This window comes from Lolium rigidum, chromosome 1, assembly GCF_022539505.1.
Source record: "Lolium rigidum isolate FL_2022 chromosome 1, APGP_CSIRO_Lrig_0.1, whole genome shotgun sequence".
Taxonomy (NCBI): domain Eukaryota; kingdom Viridiplantae; phylum Streptophyta; class Magnoliopsida; order Poales; family Poaceae; genus Lolium; species Lolium rigidum.
In genome coordinates, this window is record NC_061508.1 from 194,915,104 (window position 1) to 194,923,663 (window position 8,560).

Sequence of the window (8,560 nt, forward strand, 5' to 3'; positions counted from 1 at the left end):
AGTACTTTAATAACATCACTAGAGTAGCACATCGATGATATTCAACTAGATCACAAAGCTCATGATCACATAAAGATCACATGAGAGAGAGATGAACCACATAGCTACGGTACAGCCCTTAGCCTCGGGGGAGAACTACTCCCTCCTCATCATAGGAGACAGCAACGTCGATGGAGATGGCGGTGGTGTCGATGGAGATGCCTTCCGGGGGCACTTCCCCGTCCCGGCAGGCTGCCGGAACAGAGACTCCTATCCCCCAGATCTTGGCTTCGTGATGGCGGTGGCTCTGGAACTTTTCTCGTATCGTGGCTTATTGGTGTCGAAGATTTAGGTCACGATGACTTATATAGGCGAAGAAACGGAGTCGGAAGGGGTCTGGGGGAGCCAGACAACAGGGGGCACCCCCCTCTGGCCGCGCCGCCACCATGTGTGGGGGCCCTGGGCCTCCCCTCTGGTCCATCTTCGGTGTTCTGGAAGCTTCGTGGAAATATAAGATCGTGGGCCTTGATTTCGTCCAATTCCGAGAATATTTCCTTACTAGGATTTCTGAAACCAAAAACAACAGAAAACAGGAACTGGCACTTCGGCATCTCGTTAATAGGTTAGTTCCGGAAAATGCATAAAATCATCATAAAGTGTGAACAAAACATGTAGGTGTTGTCATAAAACAAGCATGGAACATACGAAATTATAGATACGTTTGAGACGTATCAAGCATCCCCAAGCTTAGTTCCTACTCGCCCTCGAGTAGGTAAACGATAACAAAGATAATTTCTTAAGTGACATGCTATCATAATCTTGATCAATACTATTGTAAAGCATATGAGATGAATGCAGCAATTCAAAGCAATGGTAAAGACAATGAGTAAACAACTGAACCATATAACAAAGACTTTTCATGAATAGTACTTTCAAGACAAGCATCAATAAGTCTTGCATAAGAGTTAACTCATAAAGCAATAAATTCAAAGTAAAGGCATTGAAGCAACACAAAGTAAGATATAAGTTTCAGCAGTTGCTTTCAACTTCAACATGTATATCTCATGGATAATTGTCAACACAAAGTAATATAACAAGTGCAATAGGTAAACATGTAAGAATCAATGCACACATTTCATACAAGTGTTTGCTTCTAAGATAGAAAGAAGTAGGTAAACTGACTCAACAATAAAATAGAAGAATGGCCCTTCGGAGAGGGAAGCATGGATTACTATTTTTGTGCTATAGCTTTTATTTTGAAAACAAGAAACAATTTTGTCAACGGTAGTAATAAATCATATGTGTTATGTATAAGATATCCTATAAGTTGCAAACCTCATGCATAGTATACCAATAGTGCTTGCACATTGTCCTAATTAGCTTGGATTAACATGGATTATCATTGCATAGCATATGTTTCAACCAAGTGTCACAAAGGGGTACCTCTATGCCGCATGTACAAAGGTCTAAGGAGAAAGTTCGCATTGGATTTCTCGCTTTTGATTATTCTCAACTTAGACATCCATACTGGGACAACATAGACAACGAGATAATGGACTCCTCTTTAATGCATAAGCATTCAACAACGGATAATATTCTCATAAGAGATTGAGGATTAATTGTCCAAATCGAAACTTCCACCATGAATCATGGCTTTAGTTAGTGGCCCAATGTTCTTCTCTAACAATATGCATACTCAAACCATATGATCATGAAAATCACCCTTACTTCAGACAAGACGAACATGCATAGCAACTCACATGATATTCAACAAAGGTAAAAGTTGATGGCGTCCCCAGAAACATGGTTACCGCTCAACAAGCAACTTTTTAAGAAATAAGATACATAGCTACATATTCTTCACCACAATAGTTTTTAAGGTTATTTTCCCATGAGCTATATATTGCAAAGACAAAGGAATAGAATTTTAAAGGTAGCACTCAAGTAATTTACTTTGGAATGGCAGAGAAATACCATGTAGTAGGTAGGTATGGTGGACACAAATGGCATGGTTATTGGCTCAAGGATTTGGATGCACGAGAAGAATTCCTCTCAATACAAGGCTAGGCTAGCAAGGTTGTTTGAAGCAAACTCAAGTATAAAACGGTGCAGCAAGACTCACATATGAACATATTGTAAGTATTATAAGACTTTACATCGTCTCCTTGTTGTTCAAACACCTTAACCGAGAAAATATCTAGACTCTAGAGACCAATCATGCAAACCAAATTTTAACAAGCTCTATGTAGTTCTTCATTAATAGGTACAAAGTACATGATGCAAGAGCTTAAACATGATCTATATGAGCACAACAATTGCCAAGTATCAAATTATTCAAGACATTATACCAATTACCACATGCGGCATTTTCTGTTTCCAACCATACAACAATGAACGAAGCAGTTTCAACCTTCGCCATGAACATTAAAAGTAAAGCTAAAAACACATGTGTTCATATGCAACAGCGGAGCGTGTCTCTCTCCCAAACAAGCATGAATTTATTCAGAGAATTAAAATAACAAAACGAAAAATAAAAGCACACAGACGCTCCAAGTAAAGTACATAAGATCTGACGGAAAAAATATAGTTTCACTAGAGGTGACCTGATAAGTTGTCGATGAAGAAGGGGATGCCTTGGGCATCCCCAAGCTTAGATGCTTGAGTCTTCTTGAAATATGCAGGGATGAACCACGGGGCATCCCCAAGCTTAGACTTTTCACTCTTCTTGATCATATTGTATCATCCTCCTCTCTTGACCCTTGAAAACTTCCTCCACACCAAACTCAAAACAAACTCATTAGAGGGTTAGTGCATAATTGAAAATTCATATATTCAGAGGTGAAATAATCATTCTTAACACTTCTGGACATTGCACAAAGCTACTGAAAGTTAATGGAACAAAGAAATCCATTCAACATAGCAAAACAGGCAATGCGAAATAAAAGGCAGAATCTTTCAAAACAGAACGAGTCCAGTAAAGACGAATTTTTTAGAGGCACTGGACTTGCTCAGATGAAAATGCTCAAATTGAATGAAAGTTGCGTACATATCTGAGGTTCACTCACGTAAATATGCAGATTTTTCTAAATTTTCTACAGCAGGGGCGGCTCAATTTCGTGACAGCAAGAAATCTGTTCCTGCGCAGTAATCCAAATCTAGTATTGACTTTACTATCAAAGACTTTACTCGGCACAACAATGCAATAATATAAAGATAAGGAGAGGTTGCTACAGTAGTAACAACTTCCAAGACTCAAATATAAAACAAAATTGCTGTAGTAAAATAATACATGGGTTATCTCCCAAGAAGTGCTTAGCAATTAAGATGGGCTCAGTAATTTTAATGATGCACTCGCAAGAAATAGGAGTTGAAGCAAAAGAGAGCATCAAAAAGCAAGTATGAAACAAATTTAAGCCTAACTCGCTTGCTATGCATAGGAATCTTGTAAATAAACAAGTCATGTAAGCATAATGCAAGAAGCATAGAAAGGCAGCACAAGTGCAACTTCAAGATTCTCAACATAAAGAGGGGAAACTTAATATTATTAAGACGCATATAACCATGTTTTCCTCTCTCATAATAACTTTCAGTGGCATCATGAACAAACTCAAGAATATAACTATCACATAAAGCATTCTTATTCACATGCATAAAAGTATCATTACTCTCCACATAAGCATAATCAATTTTATTAGTAATAGTGGGAGTAAAACTATCACAACCATCATTGTAATCATCATAAATTGCAGGCATGGTATAATCATAATGAACTTTATCCTCCATAGTAGGCGGCACCAAAATACCACTATCATTATAATCATCATAAATGGGAGGCAAAGTATCATCAAAGAAAATTTTCTCCTCCATGCTTGGGGGACTAAAAATATCATGCTCATCAAAACCAGCTTCCCCAAGCTTAAATTCTTCCATAGCGTTAGCAACAATGGTGTTCAAAGCATTCATACTAATAACATTGGCATTATCATGCATATAAAGTTCCATCGGTTTTTTAATTTTCTCTTCAAACACCTCATGTCCTAACTCAAGATAAATACTATAAAGATCTCTAATATTTTTGTTGTTTTCCATTAAGCCTAACTAGTGTAATGTAATATCCCAGGTTTAGAGGCAATAAAATGAGAGAACACCAAAGTGTGCATTGCATTCATGCATAGAAAATCCGGGGAATTTTCGCGCTTTCAAATAAAACTTACCACAGTAACTGAAGTTTCACTTGACTTGCTGGAATTGAAGTAGATCATCAAGTCAAGCGCTATAAACTTCACTGTGATCTTTGCAAAAACCTTGTTTTGGGTAGAGATGATTTGATCTATGGATTAGATCAAATGGAATTAGATTTACAACAACACATTCTTTAAGAATCAAACCCTAACTTATTAACACTTGAAAGTTAGCAACTATCTTTGTGTGTAATTTAATTCACTTATAAATAAGTTAAACCACAGGGTCTAAAGTGCATAAAAGCTACACATTCTCATTTAAATCATAACTTATTAAGTATATGGAATATCATAAAACTAAATCCATTTACATTACGAATTAAAGTTCAAACTATTTGAATAAAATTAACTATGAGTACTTTGAAACTCATATGATCATGCCTTGGTGGAATCAAACAAAAACTATCCAAATTTGAGGAATAACCTTAAAATTTCACCATCTGACCAATATTATAATATAAATCCAATCAAATATGATATAGTGACTCATCAACAATAATAAAACCATCCACAAGATATTTAGTAGCAAATGCCACTTGGCTATCCAAAAATAAATCATATGAGAGGATAATGATCTTGCCACATAGGATGAAAATATCTACATGACTTGCACTCCAAGCTTTGCCACCTCATGCTCCAAGGATTGCTATGGATAAGGGCATGACAACAAAGCACCTTACTCATCAAACCAACACAAGAGTCACCACCTATGTGTCATGATACTAGAGCTTGCCCAAGCCTATAAATAGAGCCACACCCTTCATCCATTTGCTCATCAAGTACCATGATACATGGGCACAAACACATAGAGCCACTCCATATGAACTAGCTAGGATCAAGATGAAGAAGCTAGGAGGTGGAGGCATACCACAAGATGCAGGTTTATCAGATTTCCTGAAGAACAAGCTACAGAAGATACCAAGGTAGAATTCCTAGGCAAACCATCTATTTAGAGGATCATATCATCATCTCTTGAGTAGGACCTTAGGATATTCCAAGACATTGAGAAGTGAGAGAGATTATAGATGCTAACCATAGACATGTCTATCCTAGAGAATACTAGAGTAGTATTACATCTTACTTGTTTAAACCTTTCACATAGGAATAATTCTCCACATAAAATCATGAACCAATTCCATACCCTATTCCATTTGTTAAACCCTAGATATAATTAAATTATATGTGAGTAATCACTATGAATGAGCACTAGCACAACAGAATATGTTCACCATGCACATGTTCTAAATTTCAAATCAGTTAAAACAGGTTTAATTCCTTAATTAACAAAGCAATTGAGATAAACCCTAAAATCATTTCTATTTGAAAATTTGAATTGTGTCTCATAAGAACACAAAATAAATCAATTATACAATGGTTGTTTGAAAACAAAACAATACAGTAAATATCATTATCAAATTGTTTTGATATTCAAATATTTTAGAACCTGCAAAACAAAGCAGAATTCAAATTTGAATTCAAACCGGAAAATAGAAAACAGAAAATATAAAACAAAATTTGAAAAGGAAAAGAAAGAGAAGCTTACCTGGCTTACCTGGACCGCAGCAGCCCACGTTGAAGCCCAGCACCAGCCCAGCCCAAAGCCACTTACCGTTTGGGTTGCTTTAAAGATCGTGCGAGAGGAAAAATGAACCCGTCGTCTTCTCCAGGGACGACAGCGCGATGGAGGAGCTCGGCCACCTCACCGTCGATGATAAGCCTGACCCCGGACGTCGCAGACCGTCTCTGAACCTCGTACAAGTTTCTCGTGTCCGAGCTTATCCCAATCGTGCCAAGATTCGCGCCCAGATCGAGTTCATCCCCATCGCAATATCTGCACCGTCTCCGGCGACGCGCCGACGATGATGACCTAGCCGTGGCCTATAAATAGAGGGGGAGGACCTCTGTGCACTCCTTGTTCACCTCCGCTACTCCATTTCCCCTCTAGTCCTCTCTATCTCTGGCAATCAACAAAAACCATCGAAGGCTGTTCTCCGGCTAGCCGGCGATTGAGAGCACCCCGGAGTCCACCGTTAGGTCGAGGAGGTGCGCCTCGATGTCTTCGTTCTACAGACCAAGCCGAGCATCCAGGGGAGGTGTGTGTGCGGCCAATTTCAAGATTTTCTTCCGCAGTACATCGCCGGGAATGGCGAAGTGGAGCTCGCCTGAGCCCTCAATCATCACCGGCGACCATCTCAGAAGACCCAGGGTATGGTTACGCGTCTGTAGCACCTTTTATCCTCTCGAATCGTCCACTGTAGCGCTAGGTAGCCATTTGGCCGGAGTCGCGCCACCGCGGACATGATTGCCGGCGAAGCTCCGGTGATCTATTCGAGAGGGCAACACGACCATCGTGTTCAGTAGCTCGAGAGGAGTCGAAAGATCCCAGTAGTTCTTCCCGGGGGGCCGCAAAACGGCGGCGTCGTCGTGCGCTGACCACCGGCGGTCATTGACCGGCGAGCCGACGTGGCCGTGGGACCTGTCTGCCTTTTTGACTTAGTCATCACACACCTGGTAGCCAACGTGTCCATTGGTCCCACTCGTCAGTGTCTAGGAGTAGAAATGAACCGGTATCTTTAGTATTTTCGTTTAATTTCAAAAATCCAGTAAATAGTTGAAACTTTGTAAAATCATAGAAAAATCATTTCAACTCAGAAAAATATGAATAATATATCAAAATGCTCACAAAAATAAACTCTATTCAAATAAAATATAAAACAAAAATGTGTGACAAAATAAAAATCCATTTATTTTTAACTTTATTAATTATGCCATTTCATTTATTTAAAATACAATTTGAATTCAATAATTAGTGAAGTTTCAAAATTAAATTTTAAACTATTCAGTAACTAAGTAAAATGTTAAGATTAATTTTATTTATCATGTTTTCATTAACTCAAATATTAGTGGTAATTCATAAACCCTAATTTGAAAAATTTTATTTTCTATTTTCTTAAATAATTACAAATTCTTGTGAACATGAATAAAATGTCAAACCATTAGTAATGTTGTTTCAAAGTAAATAGTAACCACACCTATCTTCTCAATTATCATTTGTAGAGTTGTACCATAATTTAGAAACCCTAATTCTAACATAAACATGAACCTTGATCTCATTATTTCATGTGATCACCCTAAATTAGTGCAACCCTAAAACCCTAGGGGTTTAACCCATGTGATCATATCCACTTCACCTATACCTATAAAACCCTAGTAAGAAACAAATGAATGCATGCTCATAATCCACTAGCATAAACCAAGTCACATGAGATTATCATTTCATGTTCCTATTCTTAATTAAAACCTATATGATCCACTAGTGCCACCTAGATATAAACCCTAGCTTGTTAATTGGATTAGTACCATTGATTACCACTCCATTATACCACACCATTAGGATAAACCTTAATCATCAAACCCTAGTAGAACCATAAGATAAACCCTAGTACCAACCTTATGTAGCATTACACAACACATGCTTCTATTCCACTAAACCCTACTTAGGAAATGATAAGCCACTTAGCTTAGTAACCATTAAAGATTACTTAGTAAAGCAATTGTGAAACCATAGTAAACCCTAATAGCTAATTTATAGAACCATCTTGACCATCATCCTTTGATATGATACCATAATCAACCATAGTAATAAACCTGCTAATACTTGTTGTATATAGAACCCATTCAACTTAAGAACCCAACTAGTCCCTATTAGTGAAACTAAATGACTCCAATAGTAAACCCTAGAAAGCCATAGCTCCTATGTATAGTAGTTCATATTCTTATTTAACATGTTCTTCAAAAGTTATTCTTTTGAAGTACAAATGTCAATCAAACCTTAGAAGTCCTAGTTCTTCTTTGAAATACTCATTATTTCTTAAACAACATGTTCTTCAAAAGTTATTCTTTTGAAGTATAGTATAAGTAATCATCAACCATGTTCTGTAGAACTTAAAAGTTGACAACTGTTCTTTACATATTATTCCACCACTATTCTTTATGTGTATGATTGTTATGATGTCTTATATCACTTGGATATGATGCTAATATAACCAAACCCTAATGAGAACCTTGTTTGAGAACCATTCTAAAAGTGCAACCAACCCTAAAGAAATCTTTACAACTCATTCATCTTAAATCATCGAAGTTAGGTTACGCTCGGGACGATTGCATCTCATACTATGCATTATAGCATCTTTGCCAGTTCTTTAAACATTGTCCTTACCGGACGATGATGGTATTTCAGCATTTGGAGCTCTCACGTATTGAAGCTTTTGTCTGCATAATCTTGCAGTCAAGAAAGGCAAGTTCATCGCTTGCTCATGTCATTTGATTATTTGTATCAA